Source organism: Eretmochelys imbricata, chromosome 14 (assembly GCF_965152235.1).
Source record: "Eretmochelys imbricata isolate rEreImb1 chromosome 14, rEreImb1.hap1, whole genome shotgun sequence".
Lineage (NCBI taxonomy): Eukaryota > Metazoa > Chordata > Testudines > Cheloniidae > Eretmochelys > Eretmochelys imbricata.
In genome coordinates this window covers 42,928,230-42,945,603 of record NC_135585.1, presented here as the reverse complement: position 1 = coordinate 42,945,603, position 17,374 = coordinate 42,928,230, and the positions used below count along the sequence as shown (strand labels likewise).

Genomic DNA, 17,374 nt, shown 5'->3' with positions numbered 1-17,374 from the left:
TTTCTAACCTTGGTCTCACTGGTGTAAGTCTGGAGAAGAATAATTCATAAGAATAGTTTGGAGCACGTGATGGGGATCCAGAGACCTTAGCTTTAATATTGGAGCTGGCCCTGACTTTCTTTGCGACCTCAACCAAGTCACCTCAGCAAAAGTTTTCAAACTCAGGTGCCTAAAGTTAGCCAGCAAAAATCCCTACTAATCAAAGTGGCCAGACTTGTAGGTGTGTTGGGCACCTGCATTTCTCAGTGACCTGTCTGGGAGCCAGGGCTGCCCAGCAATCCTGAAAAACACACCCAGACTAAAACAGAGACGTTAAGGCTAAGATTTTCAAACTGCCGAAGGGATCTGGATGCCCAATTTCTCTTCATTTCTAGGGGAGTTAGGCATCTAACTTCTTTAAGCACTTGTGAAAATTCCACAAAGCACCTAAATACCTTTAAAAACCTGTCCCTCTGGATACTAGGATTAGATGCTTTGGAAAGTGTGACCCATCTCCTCTCTGTGCTTCAGTTTCGTCAGATGGGGCTGAGGTCTATGGTTGTGCCAGATGAGAGCGAAGTTTGGCACTTTGAAAGCAGCTTTATAGAAGCTAGATGTCCAAATCCCATTGAAATTCAGTTGGATTTAGGTGCCTAATTCCAGCCTAATTATTATTATTAATTTTAAGTCCCCCAATTTGAAAATGTTGGCCACAAGTCATCTTCCTAAAGCTGTTCACTTGGGAGAAGCAGAGGTTGTAATTTTCATTGAGGAGCAGGACACTTATTGCTAAACGATTCTTTTGAACAGCCACGGATCAGTTTCGCCAGGAGACTCATAGGTTCCTAGCTCTTCCTAGGCCGGAAGGGACCCCTGTGATATAGTCTGTTCTGGGCATAGAACAGGCCAGAGACCCTCACCCACGGACCCCAGCGAGGCGGTGACGGCTGAGCGTGTGTTGGAGGCATTGGACTGGCCCTCGGAACTCCAAGCTCAGTTCCTGGCTTTGCCCCAGACTCCCTGTGTGGCACTGAGCGCGATGCTTAGGTTGATGTTTTCAAACTAAATGTGATGGGAATTGTGTGTCCAAATCACCTGGTCAGGATTGGAAAATATCAACTTTAAACTCTGGCTCCAGCTGAGGATCTGGCCCACAATCAGTCGTCGCTCCATTGGAGTCGCTGGGCAGATCCCCAGGTGGTGTGACCCGGCCGTAGCTCCACTGGACTCATCTCATCCCTGCGTGTCCTCAGACACGACCGTGCTCAGAGGCATTTACCTACCTAGATAGACAGTGGGGGCAAAACCTGTCCCCACTGAGATCAAAGGCCAACCTCCCATTGGCCCTGTCTCACCAGGACTGGGGCCTACGTGCGTTCCATGCTGGTGATTTAATACAAAGGCAAATCTCAGCGGGTGCCTGGGGCGCTGCGATCCCATCCACAGTCCAAGCGCCCCAACCAGCCCTTGCTGCTCAGGAGTTTTGACTGACAAATGGGAAGCATTTGGAAGCGAACTGGTAAAGAGAAAAGATGGAGAATACAGCAGATCTCCATGAAATTCTGGCTGCTTCATGCGGTCGTCAGAGGGCAGCAAAGGATAAGGAATGAGAGGGAAGCAGCATTATAGGGAGTGGACGGGAGGGGATGACTCCCTGGTCTCTTCTGGCCTTGGAAACTATGGGACCATCTCATCTTCCCTCATGTGTAACACAGGCCCTAGCACTGGTCGCATTCTGGGCTGTATTAACAGGAGGGTCGTGTGTAAGACGCGGGAGGTAACTGTCCTGCTCTGCTCAGCCCTGACGAGGCCGCAGCTGGGGTACTGTGTCCGGTTCTTGGCACCACACTTAAGGAAAGATGTGGACACATTGGAGAGAGTCCAGAGGAGAGCAACAAAAATGACCAGAGAGTTAGAAAACCTGACCTGTGAGGAAAGGTTAAAATACTGGGCATGTTTAGCCTTGAGACCAGAAGACTGAGGGGGACCCGACAACAGGCTTCCAATAAGCGAAGGGCTGTTCTGAAGAGGACGGTGATCCATTTTTCTCCATTGCCACTGAAGGGAGGAGAAGCAGCAATGGGCTTAATCTGCAGCAAGAGAGATTCAGGTTGGATATTAGGAAAACTCTCTCTCTCTCTCTCAGGGTAATCGAGCTCTGGACCAGGCTTCCAAGGGAGGTTGTGAAATCCCCGTCACTGGAGGTTTTTAAAACCAGGTTGGACAAACACCTGTCAGGAATGGTCTAGGTTTACTCTCGCTGACTCAAAGATTAAAGGATTTATTCCAAGAGGAGGTGTGAAATATACATTTGATACGTGAAGTTTCTTGCTCAGAACTATTTCTGCTGCAGTAACTGACCAAGATGTTACCCATCATGTATCTACCCTAGGTATTATACCGCACCCAGCACTGTCGTGTCTGACTCCCAAGTATTTTTCGAGTTATCCTCATAGCACAACTGGAAGTGGGAATATCTCCTCATCCCTATTTTTCAAAGGGGAAACTGAGGCACAAAGCAATGAAGAGACTTACCCAAGATCACGCTATGATTCAGTGACAGAGCTGAGAATCGAACTCAGCACCCATGTTCCCCAATCCAGGGCATCACTGGGATGCTCTCTGCAGGCCAGTCTTAGATATCGCACCCCATCAATATTTTGAGGACCACACTGTATTAAGTTTATGTATCATTGTGGGCCAGGAATTTTACATAAATCCATGGGAAAGGGCTATACCAGCTCCTCCAGGAACCAAAAATACCAGGGGAGGAGTGAGTAAAGCAAAGCAGCTCACCATCTATGTCTACACTGCACCCTACGCCCGGGTTCTGACTCGTGTCTGAGCCCAAGGCCCCCTTCTGCGTGCACACAGGTCAGTCTGACTCAGCGCAGGAAGCACTCAGGATCCCAGGGTCCTAGGATGCTGCTCGGGGGATGGGTCAGAGCCCGACTCCCACTGAGACTCGGGTCCAAGCCCTGTCATTATGCAGTGTGGACGCGGGTCAAGCCGCAGACCCGAGTCAGAAGGTCTGCACAGTGCAGTATGGACACGTTAGCACAGCTAACCCAGACTCAGCATTGTAAACCCAGGCTTCCAATGCAGCGTGGACACTCAAGCACGGGCTTGGAAACACCGAGTCCACAAGCCTGGGTTTACAATGCAGTGTAGACACCCCACCGCAGACTGATCCGCTCCACAGAAGTTCCACGCCCTCACGGGGGTTCGCACACATTGGGTCAAGCTGGCTTTTCCAGAAACGAGGAAACAAAGAAAGGACTTTTGCTCTGAAAGGATGAGCTTGAACTGACTCGGACCCATCGACGGACAGGACCTTCTGGGCTGGCGGAAGCGTTGGAAAGACTCTGACCTGCTGGGGCCCCATAAGACTGACGGGTGACTCCTGCTATGCTCAGTGTGTTTACATCGGTTTCTTGTCTTGGTTTCTCTGTGATGCTTTTACCACAGTAGAAGCCAGAAGTCCTGAGTCCCAGTCCCCCCGACTCAACCCACTAGCCCACATTTGCCTCCAGGAACCAAAACAGAACCCGGGAACGCCATGGGCCAGTCCCCTGCTCTAGTCGCTAGCATGCCAAGCCCAGCCAGAGCCAAGGAGAGGACCTAGGAGCCAGGACCAGACGGGAACGGATGGGGCATTATAGGCTGGAGGGTTCATACATCAATGGGTGTGCTACAGTACATGAGGCTGTTTATGGTCACATACGTGTGAGTACAGACGGTTGTATGATTTTATTTTGTTATTCTGTGTGTGGATTTTTTATCAAATCTATCTATCTATCTATCTATCTAAAGGCTCAGAAATACAGACTGGGTCTGCTTCAAAGTCCACTGGAGTCAGCTGGAAGCTGGGATATCCAAAGGCGCCGAAGGGAGCTAGGTAATCAGCTTCTACCAACGGAGTTTATCTAAAGACCACTGGAAAGACTCACTCTGGCTGGAGTTTTCAATGGGAGTTGGTTCCCCAGCTCTCTCTGAAAGAGCCTTTCCTCTGACTTCATTGGGTTTGGAACAGGATAGTAGGTTGGGATTTTCAATTTGCAAACGCCTCGTAATTTGCGAAAGCCTCGTAATATGGGCTGAAATACTGTGCCCGTTGAAGTCGAAGACAAAACCGCCTTTGATTTCAATGGACCAGGGTGTCACTGCTGGTATTGAAGTTCCATTATTCATAGCGGGAAGTGAGAATTAAGATCTCTGAATTCCATCTGGCCTTTGGGGAAATCTCCGTCCCAGGGCAGCATTCCTTCAGGCCTTAAGGCAATTAATCCATTACCTGGTATCTTAATCCTTCCCTGGAGTCGCTGCGCAATGTGGCTGTAAATTGAATTTGCTGAGTTGCCTTCTCAGACATGGAAAGGCTGAAATAGGGACACCACCCAGCACAGAGTCATATGGTGAAAACTGTTCAAAGGGGGTCAGTGCTGGTTAACATGAAGTGGGAAAACTGTTTGCTTCTTCCGTATGTTCCTGCAGTTTCTTGATAAAAATAGCACTTTCGTTCCAGGGAATTAACCAGCTGAGGTCTTTCATCATTTGCTAGAGTCCCAGGATGTCCTGAGAAGGGCCCAGTGCTGCCCAGGATGGACACAGCGTGAGCATTAACCATCAAGATGGACGGTCAGGTTTTGAAGCATTTCTTCCTGTGGTAGAGAATTCAGCAGCTGGTGAACGGGGAGGGATTCACAACACGCAGCACGGGGCAAGCTTCCTCCATCTGCTGCCTGATTCCACCTTTCAGCCTTCACCACAGAATTGCACTTGCCAACACAGCACTGTTCAGCTGGAAAATGACTGACCAGCTCTAGTCTGGACCTAGGCAGAGAGGAAATGAAGAATTAAGCCAATCACTGTGCTCATGTTTGCGTTCAGGATTGTCCAACGAAGAGAAAACTGCCATTACGACAAAGTGAGGTTGTGTTTGGACAAGGAAAGATCCTGTTGGTCTGGCTGGCTGTCCAGTAGCTGAACTCCATGCAGATGGGACTAGGTTGACACTGGATGGCTCATGCAGGGCGAGGTCAGTGCAGCCACCTCTGGGGTGGGGGCCGGGGGCTGTTTATAGAGGGACCCCTCAATCATTTGTAAAAAGGGAAGAGATGTGCGACACTGATGCAGGCAATCCCGAGGACTCCCCCACAATGCAGAGAGGAGGCGGTGGCTGTGAGCAGCGTGGGGGTTACTCAAGAGTGGGTCAGAGTGGGGTGGAGCTGGGGGGCAGCCATCGCTCCTCTTCAGCCATCGCTCCTCTTCAGTGGGAGGCAGATGCATCCGAACTGGTGGCAGAGATGGGATCCCAGCTGGGGGTTTGCTCCGGGCTGGGCACAGGCCGCCCAGGTGGGTCTGCACCCAGTGTCCCCTGCTGGCCCTCGGGCTCCCAGTTGGACGCCCAGGGTAGTTTGGGGAGTGGGTGCGGGGATCCTGGAGGGGGCTCAGAGCCCGAAGATGGCAGGGCCAACGCTGCAGCCCAGCAGGGCGTTGGCGGCTTCCAGGCACTCGCTTAGCCGGGCCCCTGAAATGAGAGGGGGGCACTGGAGAGACACCAGCCCAGGGAACGAGGGGAGGGCCTGGGGGCAAAAGGAACAGAGCTCACAGCATGTGGGGGACTGGTGTGGGGGTTGGGAAGCTGGGAAGTAAAGGTGCTGGGGGGCGGGGCATGGAAACCCCGGAAGGGTGCTGGGATTGGGATGGGGAGAGGCTGGGGACGGGGGCTCTCGAGGGCTGGGCTGTGGGACCCTGGGGGGCAGGAATCTCAGGAATGGGGACCCATGGGGCACAGGCTCTCAGGGCCCTGAAGGGGGCTGGGCTATAGGACATGGGGGGCAGGCTCATGGCTCTGGGCCATGAGGATGGAGGTTCCTGGGGCCCAAGCTCAGGGGCCCCATGGGGCAGGGACTCTCAGGGTTGAGACCTTGGACACTGTCCCTGCACCCCACCCACCAGGCCCCCTCTCACCTGCTCAGTCCTGCACCCAGACCACAGCCTTGGCCTCCAGCAGCTCGACTCGTCACGCTACCCCACGGCCCAGTCGTGTAGCCAGACCATGGCCAGCACCGTGGCCCAGATGCTGGGGGTCACGTCCTGTGGGGGGCAGGATAGAGACAGCCTGAGTCAGCGCCCAGCCTGGCCCCCTCCCCTGACCTCCATCCCTCACCCAGCCCTCCCCCTTCTCTAGGGACCCCCTACTCCATCCCCCCACCCCGACTCGGAGGGTTCCTATGGCCCCCGCTCCAGCACCATGGACCCTCTACCCAGATGCCCAGTGCCGTGTCCAGGGAGTAGAGAGATGGCCTGAGACAGGGCCCAACTTGGGCGCCTACATCTGGCCCTGGGCCCCCTCGATCCAATGCTCCGACCCCATTAGGGGGTTCCCAGCCCCCCGATCTGGGCCCGTCTCGCCCACTGGGCTCCAGGTTCAGGGGTCCTTTAATCCAGTCACCCTCAGACTCCCCCCCCGAATGGGTCGCCCCCAATCTCATCTGGGAGCAGAGAACAGGCCCAATCAATGGCACCTGCCCCAGATCTCTCCCCTCTCCTCTGCACCCCCGTTCACCTCACTGGGTATCCTCCCCCTGGCGTCAGTCTCGCTCACCCCCAGCACAGCAGCCAGCCAGGGGTCCAGGTTCCACAAGACGTCGGCATTTTGCAGAGACACCAGCCTCAGCAAGGGAGACTCCTCCGGTGCCCGCTCTGGGGAGAGACACAGGGAGATGGGGCTGGCACAGGGTTGTGGGTACCGAACAGCGACATGGCCTGTCCAGGCTGGGGGACAGCCAACAGCCTTAACGGTCACCCTCTGTGTGGCCTTAACTCTGTCCCTCTATGGGTGTCCTTAACCTGCTCTTCTGCACCCTTAACCCCACCACAGTCATCCTTAACTCTGCCCCTTCTTGCACCCATGGGATGACAATTAACTTTCAATCCGAGATGGGCACCCAACTCCCTGTGACTGTTCCTGCCCAGGCATTAATTCCACAACCCCACGGTGTTTCTCAAACACAGTCTGTCCCCGGGACTATCCCCCACTACAACCTGCGATACAGACCTATGGCCGGAGAGAGACACAAGAGTCTAAAGGGGTAGCGGGGGATGGGATGTTACAGAGTTTATATGATATTATAGCCATGCATGGGCCAGGGTTACGGGGCAGAGTTAACGTTATCTGGGCTACAGTCACTTTGTATTTCCAGACTCTCCAAATGCAGGTTTTAAGGTAACTTTAAAATTTCTGCCTTTCGTGGGTTTCTTCGTTTATAAACCAGAAGGTGCCAAGAAAGACTTTTGCCCCTGAACTCGCCTGTACAAACCTCCAAGCTCAGACCCAGCTTCACAAGGTTTTTTTGCCTGGGAATTTCCCTCTGGCTTTATTTCAGAGAAAACTGCTCAGAGACATTCCTATTACGAAAAACTATTGATCCCTGCCCCACACACACCCCCTTAGCTCACTGACACAAACTCACACCCCAAATTCCACCTTCACAGAGTTTTTTGCCTGGGGGTTTCCTTATTTTTTTAGTCATTTTCTTTCGAGATAATTTGCTTCACAACACTAAAAAAAACAGCCAAGAATTCCCCCTCCCTCAGCGACACAAAGGTTTTTCACCCAGGAATTTCCTTCGTTTTCTATGTCGTTTCTAAAGACTTGCACAGCTCCGTGACCTTCAGGGCACATGGGTCTCTAACCCGATGAAGCGTCACCCTGGCGTTTGCCCACCCCCGGAGTCCTGACTCCCAGCCCCCTTCACCGTTCTGGGGTGCCGTCTCCGGTGGGGCCCCCTGATTGCAGGACTGTCTGCCCTTGTGTTGGGCCCCCCCGGCTGAGCTTTGGGAGGCCATGGAGCCAGGACAGGCGCTTGCGAGGGAGGAGATGGCCGGCGCTGGACTTTGGGAGCTGCAGGCATGCGGGGCAGAGGTACTCACGTGCCGCAGCCAAGTCACGGGACAAGCGCCCGAAGACGCTGCGCTGGTTCGGTTCGTCCAGGCGCACTCCGCTCGCCGGCCGCTCGCAGATGGGGTCTATGGAGACCCAGTCTATCACCTCCATATAGTCCATGATGAAATCGAAATTTAGCGAGTAGATGGACAGACACAGAGACAGACGGACACGAAAACAGACCCAGAGAAGCAAAGGGAGGGAAGAGAATTCCGTCCCTCCCCAGGCACTTAGAGCCAACGCACCGCTGGGACCCCTCCTCCATACCCCCCAGCCCCTTTCCCCGAGCTGGGACCCCCCCACACCCAGCCCCATCCTCCTCTCCCCGCAGCTCCATCACAGCCAGGATCTCCCAGCTCTTCCCCTTCCCCCCTGGCTGTGACCCCCAGATCCAGTCCCCACAGCCCCATTCTTCTCCCCCCAGCCAGGACCCCTCCTCCAGCCCCAGGGGATGCAGGGGTGGGTGCTGCACTCCATGGATGAGGGCAGGATGCTGGGGGGCGAGAGGCCCCTACTAGCCAGGTCTGCTCATGACAGCAATGTGCCCGCCCCTCCTGTCCCTGCATCTGCCCGGGTCGGTCTGTCTGTCTGACTGGGTCTGTTTCTCTCTCTGCGTCTCTCCGTCCTGTCCCCGTCTGGGTCTGTCGGCTGATTCTCGGTCTCTGTCCCTGTCTGACTCTGGGTCTCCGCATGCCTGTCTACTTCTGTCTGTCTGTCTGGCACAGACCCCTCTCTTCCGGCTGGGGTGGGGGGCGGTGCTACTCCCCGTCTCACCATGCTAGTGCCCCTGCTCTCCCCATGCCCCGGAGGTATGGGGATTGGGGTCGCCGTCACCCTGGAGCAGGGAGGGGGCAGCACAGCCCCCGGGAGTCAGGGGGGCAGGGAGAGGGGCAAAGGGACATTACCCCATAAACATGATGCCCCCTGCATGCCCCTTCTGGGTCCCCCCCTCTTACACTGGGATCCCCCTGTGCTGGGATCCCTCCCTCGCGCCAGGTTCCCCCCACCTCCCCATACCGCCCCCAGTGCCAGGTTCCCCCTCCCACCCGAGTTTCCCCCACATGCTGAGTCCTCCCCTGGCGCCAGGAGCCCCAGCTGCTTTGGGGGTTACCTGCCAGCGGGACATCCCACCTCACCAGCTGCCCCCGCTCCATGTCAACCCCCATGTAGGCCGTGAGGGAGCAGAAGATCCCCGAGCTCAGGCTGGCCTCCAGTGCCCGGCGCGCGTCCCCCTCCGACCCCGCGCCCACGGCCCGCTCCAGCTCCAGCAGCAGCGACTTGGCGGCCAGCCGATGAACGGGCAGCCTGTGCCAGGGAGAGAGATTCACAGGGTCAGCCCTGGACACCTGAGTTCTAGCCGCTACGGAGAGGGGAGCAGGGTCTAGTGGGATGGAGGTGGGTGGGTGCCAGGACTCCTGGGTTCTATCCTGGCCCCGGGAAGGGAGTGGGGTCTAGTGGTCACAGAAGGGGGGCTGGTCCCATCCTGTCTCTGTGCTGCTGGGGTGAGGATGTGGGGGGGCAGGACACAGCTGCCTGGGGTGGGGGATGGGAGCCAGGGGAGCATTGCTGTCACCTGTCTCCATCCTGTGGCTGCAGGGAGAACTGCGGCGTCTCCTTGTAGGTCTGGTCCTGGATGTGATACTGCAGGGTGATGCCCCCCATGGGAATGTCTGGGGGCTGTGGGGAAAGAAAGGTGGTCAGAGGTAGAATGCAAGGGGGGAGAAGATGCCCTGGGACCCCTCAGACCCAGCTTACAGAACAAAGGGGGCAAATACACCCAATGAACACCACTTGGGGGGCTGGCTTAGTAAGCCCAATGGCCGTCATTAGGGTCCAGAGATAACAATCCCCATTGAGCTCAATGGGGCTGGGGCAGCTCAGAGACTTCCAGCCCAGTGGCTATCATTAGAGATCAGAGTTATCGATCCCCACCGAGGTCTCGTCTACACTACATACCTTGGTAGAACTACATCGCTCAGGGGCATGAAAAATCCACACCCATGAGTGGCGTAGTTACACGGACCTTAGCCCCCTGTGCAGACGGTGCTACGTTGGCAAGAAAGCTTCTCCCGTCAGCTTAGAGCGTCTTCACCAGATGTGCTACAGCGGTGCAGCTGCACCGATGAAAACTTATAGTGTAGACCTGCCCTGAGATCAATGCAGCCAGGCTGGTACAGAGACCTGCCGCCCAATGGCCATCATTAGGGGTCAGATTTAACAATTCCAACACAGATCAATGGGGCTGCGGTAACACAGAGATCCCTGGCCCAATGGCCATCGTTAGGGGTCAGAGTGAACTCTCCCCATTCAGAACAATGGGGCTGGGGTAGCTCGGGGAGCTCCAGCCAATGACCATCATTAGAGGCCAGAGTTATCGCCCAGGAGGGGACTGTGGGGCTCCTGCCTCAGTCACTGACCCCGAGCCCTGGGGGCACCCCAGTTCGGGGGACCTCGCTCTCCCACCTGGGGCTGCCCGCGGAGCTGGGCGTAGACAAGGCACCGCTGCCCAGCAAAGATCACCTCGGGGTCCCAGTGCAGCAGCTCCGCCTGGATCCCAGGGGGCAGATCCCAGCTCAGTGAGATCCCGGTCACTGCCAGCTGCAGGGCCCACTTCAGAGACTGCGGCACCTGGCGGGGAACCGGCACACACGGTGGGCCAGGACACCTGGGTCCTGTCACCAGCTCTGGAGGGGAGTGGGGTCTAGTAGGCTAGAGTGGGGGAGCTGGGAGCCAGGATTGCTGGGTTCTCACCTTGGGCTGCATGCGGTCCTGTCCGGTGATGAACTTGGCGCTGCCCCCGACTGCCCGAGCAATGTCTTTGATCAGAGCCGTGGAGGCCCCGTCCCCAATGCCGAAGGAGAAGCACCTGGGGGGGGGGGGGCAGAGACCGGAGGGGGAGGGGCAGAGCTGGTGGGGCCCATCCAGTGCTGGGTGGGGGCAGGGCAGTTGGAGGGGGGCCAGTAGGGCTGGCTGGACTGGGGGGGGGGCTCCCCATGCTCGTGGGACTGGAAGGCAGGGTGAGGCAAAGGGTTGGGCAGATGTTGGGCACTATGGTGGTGGGGGTCCACATGATGGCAATGCTAATGGGGGCAGGGCTGGGGGGGGGTTAGGCACCCCCAGTTACCTGTGGGTCCTCTGCGATTATGTCCTGGGTGTTCTCTACCTCCCCATCCGTAAACACGAACAGCTGAGGGGGGGAGAGACGCTGTCAGAGCCAGGGACCCCAACCTCCTCAGAGACACCCCCTCCCTGTTGGGAACGGGAGCAGCCCCTTGGAGAGTCTGCCCCACTGACATTCCCAGAGACCCCCAGCCCCATCCCTCCCCTCCCAGAGATCTCCCCTGAGGGGCTGACAGACGGGGACTGCTGACCTCCCCTATCTCTGTGACCCCCAACCCCGAGGCATGACCCCAAACCATCACCTGTTCACCGGCCCCTGGAGACAAGAACCCACCGACTGCTGTGGCCACTTTTCCAGGAGCTCCCTCCTGACCCCCCACCAGTGACTTCCCTGCCCCTCCCGGCTGCAGGGCACCCCCCAGAGCTGGGCACAGCACAAAGCGCTGCCCCTCCAGCTCTATACAGAGGTACCTCCCCCCCGGGTTGCTACGTGCCACGCCCTGCTCACACCCCCAGGGGCAGTGGCCCCCATCTGGCCCAGAGCCCCAGGCCCACTCTGAGCAACCCCTTGGCCCCGCTCGGCTGCCCCCCAGGGCCCCCAGCCCCTCTCCGATCCCCTCTCCCAGGGTCTCCCCCTTGAACAGCCTCTGAGGGGAGTGTGGGGGGGAAGGTGGGCAAAGAGGGGCCTGTAATGGCGTATGGCCCACAGCGACAGCTGGGAGCAAACACCCCATGGGAGGCAGCGGGGCACTGGGAGTGGGGGGGCGCTCAGAGTTATTGCAGAGAATCCTTCCCAGGGGGCTGGCTGGGGGGGGGTCTTGCCCCCATCCTCCGGGCAAGCTGACCCCCACGTTTGGGGTGGGGAAGGGATTTTCCCCTGGCTCAGACTGGCAGAGACCCGAGGGGGTTGGTCTCCCTCGGCAGCCTGGGGCACTCACTGCTTTGAACCGGAGCAACTGGGGGGAGTCGCTGTGATCTGAAGCCTGTAACTCAGGGTTTGGGGGTGCCGGTGACTCAGCCTGAGGGGCGGGGCTGTCCCCGGGGGGAGCGAGGAGCTGGGGCCTGATGAGATGGTCAGGACGGTCCCTTCTGTCCTGAAAGTCTGTGAGTCTGTCCCCGCAGGCCCGCATCCCTCTCTGCGACCCCCCACATCACCCCTCGGCCCCACAATCACTCTCCAGGCCCGCCCCAGGATGCCCCTCCGGCTGGCCCCGGTGCCCCAGCACCTGGCGTGGGTGCCCGTCCCGGCAGGGGCTGCGGTAAACGGCTCGTAGCGGCTCCAAGATCTCGGTGCCCCCCAGGTTAGCCTGGGGCAGCTGGAGGCGCTGCAGGGACTCGGCCTTGGTCTGCTGGGTATTCTCCACGCTCTGCCTGCGGGGGGCGCCGACAGGTCTGGGGCTGGGACAGCCGGAGCCAGGGACACCCTGCCCCCAACCAGCCCTGCCCCCTCACCCACCGACACCCCTGTCCCCCAGCCAGCCCTGCCCCCAACCCACCGACACCCCTGTCCCCTAACCAGCCCTGCCCCCTCACCCACCGACACCCCTGTCCCCCAACCAGCCCTGCCCCCTCACCCACCGACACCCCTGTCCCCCAACCAGCCCTGCCCCCTCACCCACCGACACCCCTGTCCCCTAACCAGCCCTGCCCTGGCTCCCAACCCACAGACACACCCCGTCCCCTAACCAGCCCTGCCCCCAACCCACCGACACCCCTGTCCCCCAGCCAGCCCTGCCCCCAACCAACAGACATGCCCTGACCCCCAACCCACAGACACACCCTGCCCCCTAACCAGCCCTGCCCCCTCACCCACCGACACCCCTGTCCCCCAACCAGCCCTGCCCCCAACCCACAGACACACCCTGCCCCCTAACCAGCCCTGCCCCCTCACCCACCAACACCCCTGCCCCCTAACCAGCCCTGCCCGCAACAGACATGCCCTGACCCGCAACCCACTGACACCCCCTAACCAGCCCTGCCCCAAGCCCCAGACACCCCCTGCCCCCTAACCAGCCCTGCCCCCAACAGACAAGACATGCCCTGCCCCCTAACCAGCCCTGTCCCCAACCCACCGACACCCCCTGCCCCCAACAAACAGACATGCCCTGACCCCAACCCACAGACACACCCTGCCCCCTAACTAAGAGACACCCTCTGTCCGCTAACCAGCCTTGCCCCCTAACCCAGACAGCCCCCTCCCTGCCCTTCGGACTCACGGGTAGAAGGACTCGAACTCAGACCCAAAGCCATAGATGTTGAAATAACAGCCCAGGGGCAAACTCTTCAACAGGAGGACCAGGGTCTCCTGGGGACAGACAGACGGATGGAGAGTCAGCCCCACGGGCCCAGCCAGCCTGGGCTGCTCCCCCGGCACGGCCCCACAGGCCCATCTAGCGCGTCCCTTAGTGCTGTTGATGCGCTGGCGAGACAGGTCTCTGTGTCCATGGGGCAGGCCGTGCTGCTGGAGCGGCCCAGCAGGAGGACGAACTCCCCGGCTGGCTCTGGGCCGGCACCACCTCGGGCACTCTGGGCAGCAGGGTCATCATCACGGCTGGGTCGCCCATCGGGAGCCTGCGGGGAGATGGGGGCCAGCCCCCAAACAGGGTGGGCATGGGGTCGAAACGCTGTGAGCCACCCCCTCAGAGCCCCATGACTGTCCCCAGAGACCCACCCCCACTGCTCTGTCCCTCCCCACCCCCTCTCCCCTTAAATCCCCCCCACCCCCGTACCCAGCCCCCCAGTGCCTGCTCTCCCATCCCCAGTTCTCCCCCATGCCTCCCAAACCTGCAGTGCTCACCAGTGCCCGCCTGCTCCCAGACACCCCGTCCTGCCAACGCCAGCTCTGCCAAGATCTCCCGCTCCTGTCCCCCCACCCTCGCCTGCCTCCAGATTCCCCCAGCACCCACCTACAGCAGCCCTAGGACTCCCCATTCCCCCATCATCCCCCTCATTGCACCATGCCCCCCCCCGATCCTATGTCACCGCTCAGCACCTACCTCACCCTCCCCAGATTCCCACCCTATGGATCCCCCTCTGCGCCCCCGCCCAGGGGTAGTAGGGTTCAGGATCCCCTCCCGCACCTGGCTCGGCTCCGGGCAGCCCGGCCTCCAGCACCGCGCTGGGTTTGGGTGGCTCCGTGTAATACACCAGCAGCTCCAACTCCCTGTCCCACGGGGGGGCCTGGGCCAGCGACACCTGGGGGGCGACAGACACACAGTCACCTCCACACGGTTCCGGGGGGGGGGGCAGGGTCCCGCTGGCTCTCGCGCCCGGCTCGGCACCCCCCAATGGAGACGGGGTGAGGGGCAGACCCTGGGAACGCTGGCTGGGCCCCCCGGGTTAGGTGGAGAAAAGAGAAGGAAAAACAACCCCAAAGGCCAACGTGGGAACTTGGCTTTTCCTGGTGAAAAATTGCAAAAGTTTGACATTTTGGGGGAGTCTAAATCTTTCCAATTTGGGGGTGACATTTTCCTGGTCCCCCCACCTCCATTTACTTCCATTGAGAAACAAGAAGAGGGAAAATCCCAGACACTAAAGACTTACAGAGCCCAGCGACTGCCAGGGATTTCATCCCCAAACTGGCAGATTTCTGGGAAATTCCCCAGATCCGTTGCTGTCACTCGATCCCCCACCCCCTCAATCACCCAAAGAGTCTGGCCCATGCTCCCCCTTTCGGGACCCACCCCGCCCTACACCACATCTCTCACCCCCGGGACCTTCCCCCCACCCACAGCCCCGTTCCCTGGAACCCACCCCTCAGCCCAGAACCCTCCCCCTGCCCCACCCCCAGCACCCTCCTCCCAGCAGGGATGGCTGGGACCCAGGTGTCCAGGTGAGCCCTTACCTGGGCAGTGGTTAGGTTCCCGGCTGTATAGCTCAGGGGGGTGAGGGGGCAGTTGGAGAGCACGTGGTCGATGCCGTGGGGCGACTGCAGCATGGCGCTTCGGCTCAGGGTGTAGGGCAGCTCCCCCTGGAGGACCCGTGGGACCTCCTGGGTGATGTTCTCCCCATCCCACCCTGCAGAGAGAGACACAGGGGTGAGGGCCAGGGGGCTGGGAGAGTGGGGGGAAGATGGGGGGTATGAGTTATTGGGGGGGGTATTGGGCTTGGATATCAGGGGATTTTGGGATGGCTGGGGTGGGTCATATACCCTGGGGCGGGGACTGCAGACCCTGGGGGGGTGGGGCACACTTACCTCAGGGAAGACAGTAGTGGCCTATGGGGCATTATGGGGGCTATATGGGTCTTTCACTGTGGGGTACGTAGAAGGGGCTATGGAGGTTTCAGGGGGTACAGGCTGCGGGGTCACTCACAGTGGGGTGTGTAGCTGGGGTTCTGGGGGCTACGTGGTACAGGGAGCTATGCGGGATCTAGGGCACCTAAAGGTCTGGTCTCAACATGGGGTATGTAAAAGGGGTGCAGCATGGCTGGAAGCACACAGCTGGGGTACAGGGGAGTATGGGGGGATCTGTGGGTCTCACCATGGGGCATGTGCGGGGTGGGCGGGGGTCTGTTGGTGTCACAGTGATGGGGGTAGGGGATCTGTGGGTCTCACCGGAGGGCACGGAGTGGGGACAGGGGGATCTGTGGGTCTCACAGTGGGGCATGTAGCAGAGGCGCAGGGGGATCTGTGGGTCTCACTGTGGGGCGTGTAGCGAGGGTGTAGCACGGTCGGTAGCACGTAGCGGGTGGCCCCGTCCCCGTACAGCTCCTGTGCCTGCCAGGAAAGACAGGGTCACCCCGAGATCCCTGTCCCCCAAGATCCCCTGCCCCCCCCAACCAGCACATCCCTGTACAGCTCATGCACCCGCTGGGAGAGATGGGGTCACCCCGAGATCCCTTCAGCCCGGTCCCCTCCTCTCTCCCCCCCGGGACCCTTGCCCCCAGCACCTACCTCTTCTCCTGGAGCTGGGCCTGGATCCAGGCCCCCTGCAGCCAGGCCTGGAAGGCGTCGACAGCCGCCTCCCTCGGCGTCCACGGGGAATTTGAACACAGACTCCACGGGCCCCGGCTCCTCGTTCCTGCAGAGCAGCTGGCAGCCCATGTCCGCCACAAAGCCTCAGATCAACACCGACACCGAGCTGCGGTGCAGGGGCACTGGGGGGAGGGGGACATCAGCCACAGGCCCCCCACGGGCACCGGGGGGAGGAGCCACGTCAGCCATGGGGCAACCCTCCCCCGCAGCCCTGACTCACCCGGCTCCTTGGAGCTGGTCAGGAGGCTGCAACTTATCATCTCGGCTCTGGGGTCGGGGATCTGTGTGAGGGGAAGGTTGGGGGGTGAGATACGGGGTTCCCATGGAATCTGATGGGCACAGGGTGCCCTGACACCCCCCCACACACACACACACACACTCGGCGATGGCTCTGAGACCCCAGCCCCACCCCTCTGCTCAGCCAGGTCCTGTGGCAGGGAGTCCCACAGGCCCAAGCTCCTAAGATCAGAGTCACGGCTCTGCTGCAACTGCGCCAGCCCCCCGCAGGGAGGGGCAGGCAGGGACTGGGGTACAGCTGGCAGTTGGGGGATGGAGAGAGAAACATAGGGGGGTGTATGGGGATGGATGGACAGATGGAAGGAAGGAGAGGTGCAGGGGTCAGACAGACAGACGGAATGAAGGGGGATGGGGGACTCGTGCGTTAGAATGAGGGGGCTGGGAGCCAGGACTGCTGGGTTTTATCCCCAGCCCCTGGGGGGGCCCCTGGAACAGCGACAGGGGTTGCAGGGGACCCAGCTCGGTCACTGGGGGGTTGTTAACCCGGCTAGGCCCTTCTCCCCACTGTCGCCCTGCAGAGAAGCAGAGGTTTGTGGAGCAGGCTCCAGCTCCTGGACATTCTTGGCAGGGACACGGCCCTGCTATTTACTCAGCTTTCACCCCAGGCTGGAGCAGTCGCCATAGACCCCCCGCCCCAACGGGGGTGAAATCCAGCCCTTGGCTGTGCCCAGGGGCTCCCGGCGTTCTTGCTCCACGCCCCCGAGCCGTTTGGCCTGGGCCTTGGATTTGCTCCCTTACGACGGGGTTAGAGGACGGCAGCCGGTTGATTTCTCCCGCAGCAGAAATCTGGCTCTGAGGCGCGCAGGGAGTCTCTGCGGAGGAGCGGGGAGCTGAGGGTGGGATGGGGGCGAGGAACGCCAGAGCTGCCGTGAGCGAGAGGGGCTCCCAACCCCACTCTCCGAGTCTCATTTCTGCTCGCCACCACTCCAGCCCCCTGGAGAATTCCCAGCTGGAAGGTGGGACGGGGAGACTGGGATCACCTGGGGGGTCGGGGGGGGGGGGGGGGAACGTAGGCAGATTTCTAGACAAACCTCCCGCCTGGCTTCACACAT

General features: G+C 59.6%; 1 pseudogene; it reads right to left on the bottom strand.

Moving 5' to 3' along the window:
* Positions 1-5,429: 5,429 nt before the first annotated feature.
* Positions 5,430-17,374, bottom strand: LOC144274872 (von Willebrand factor A domain-containing protein 5A-like; annotated as a pseudogene).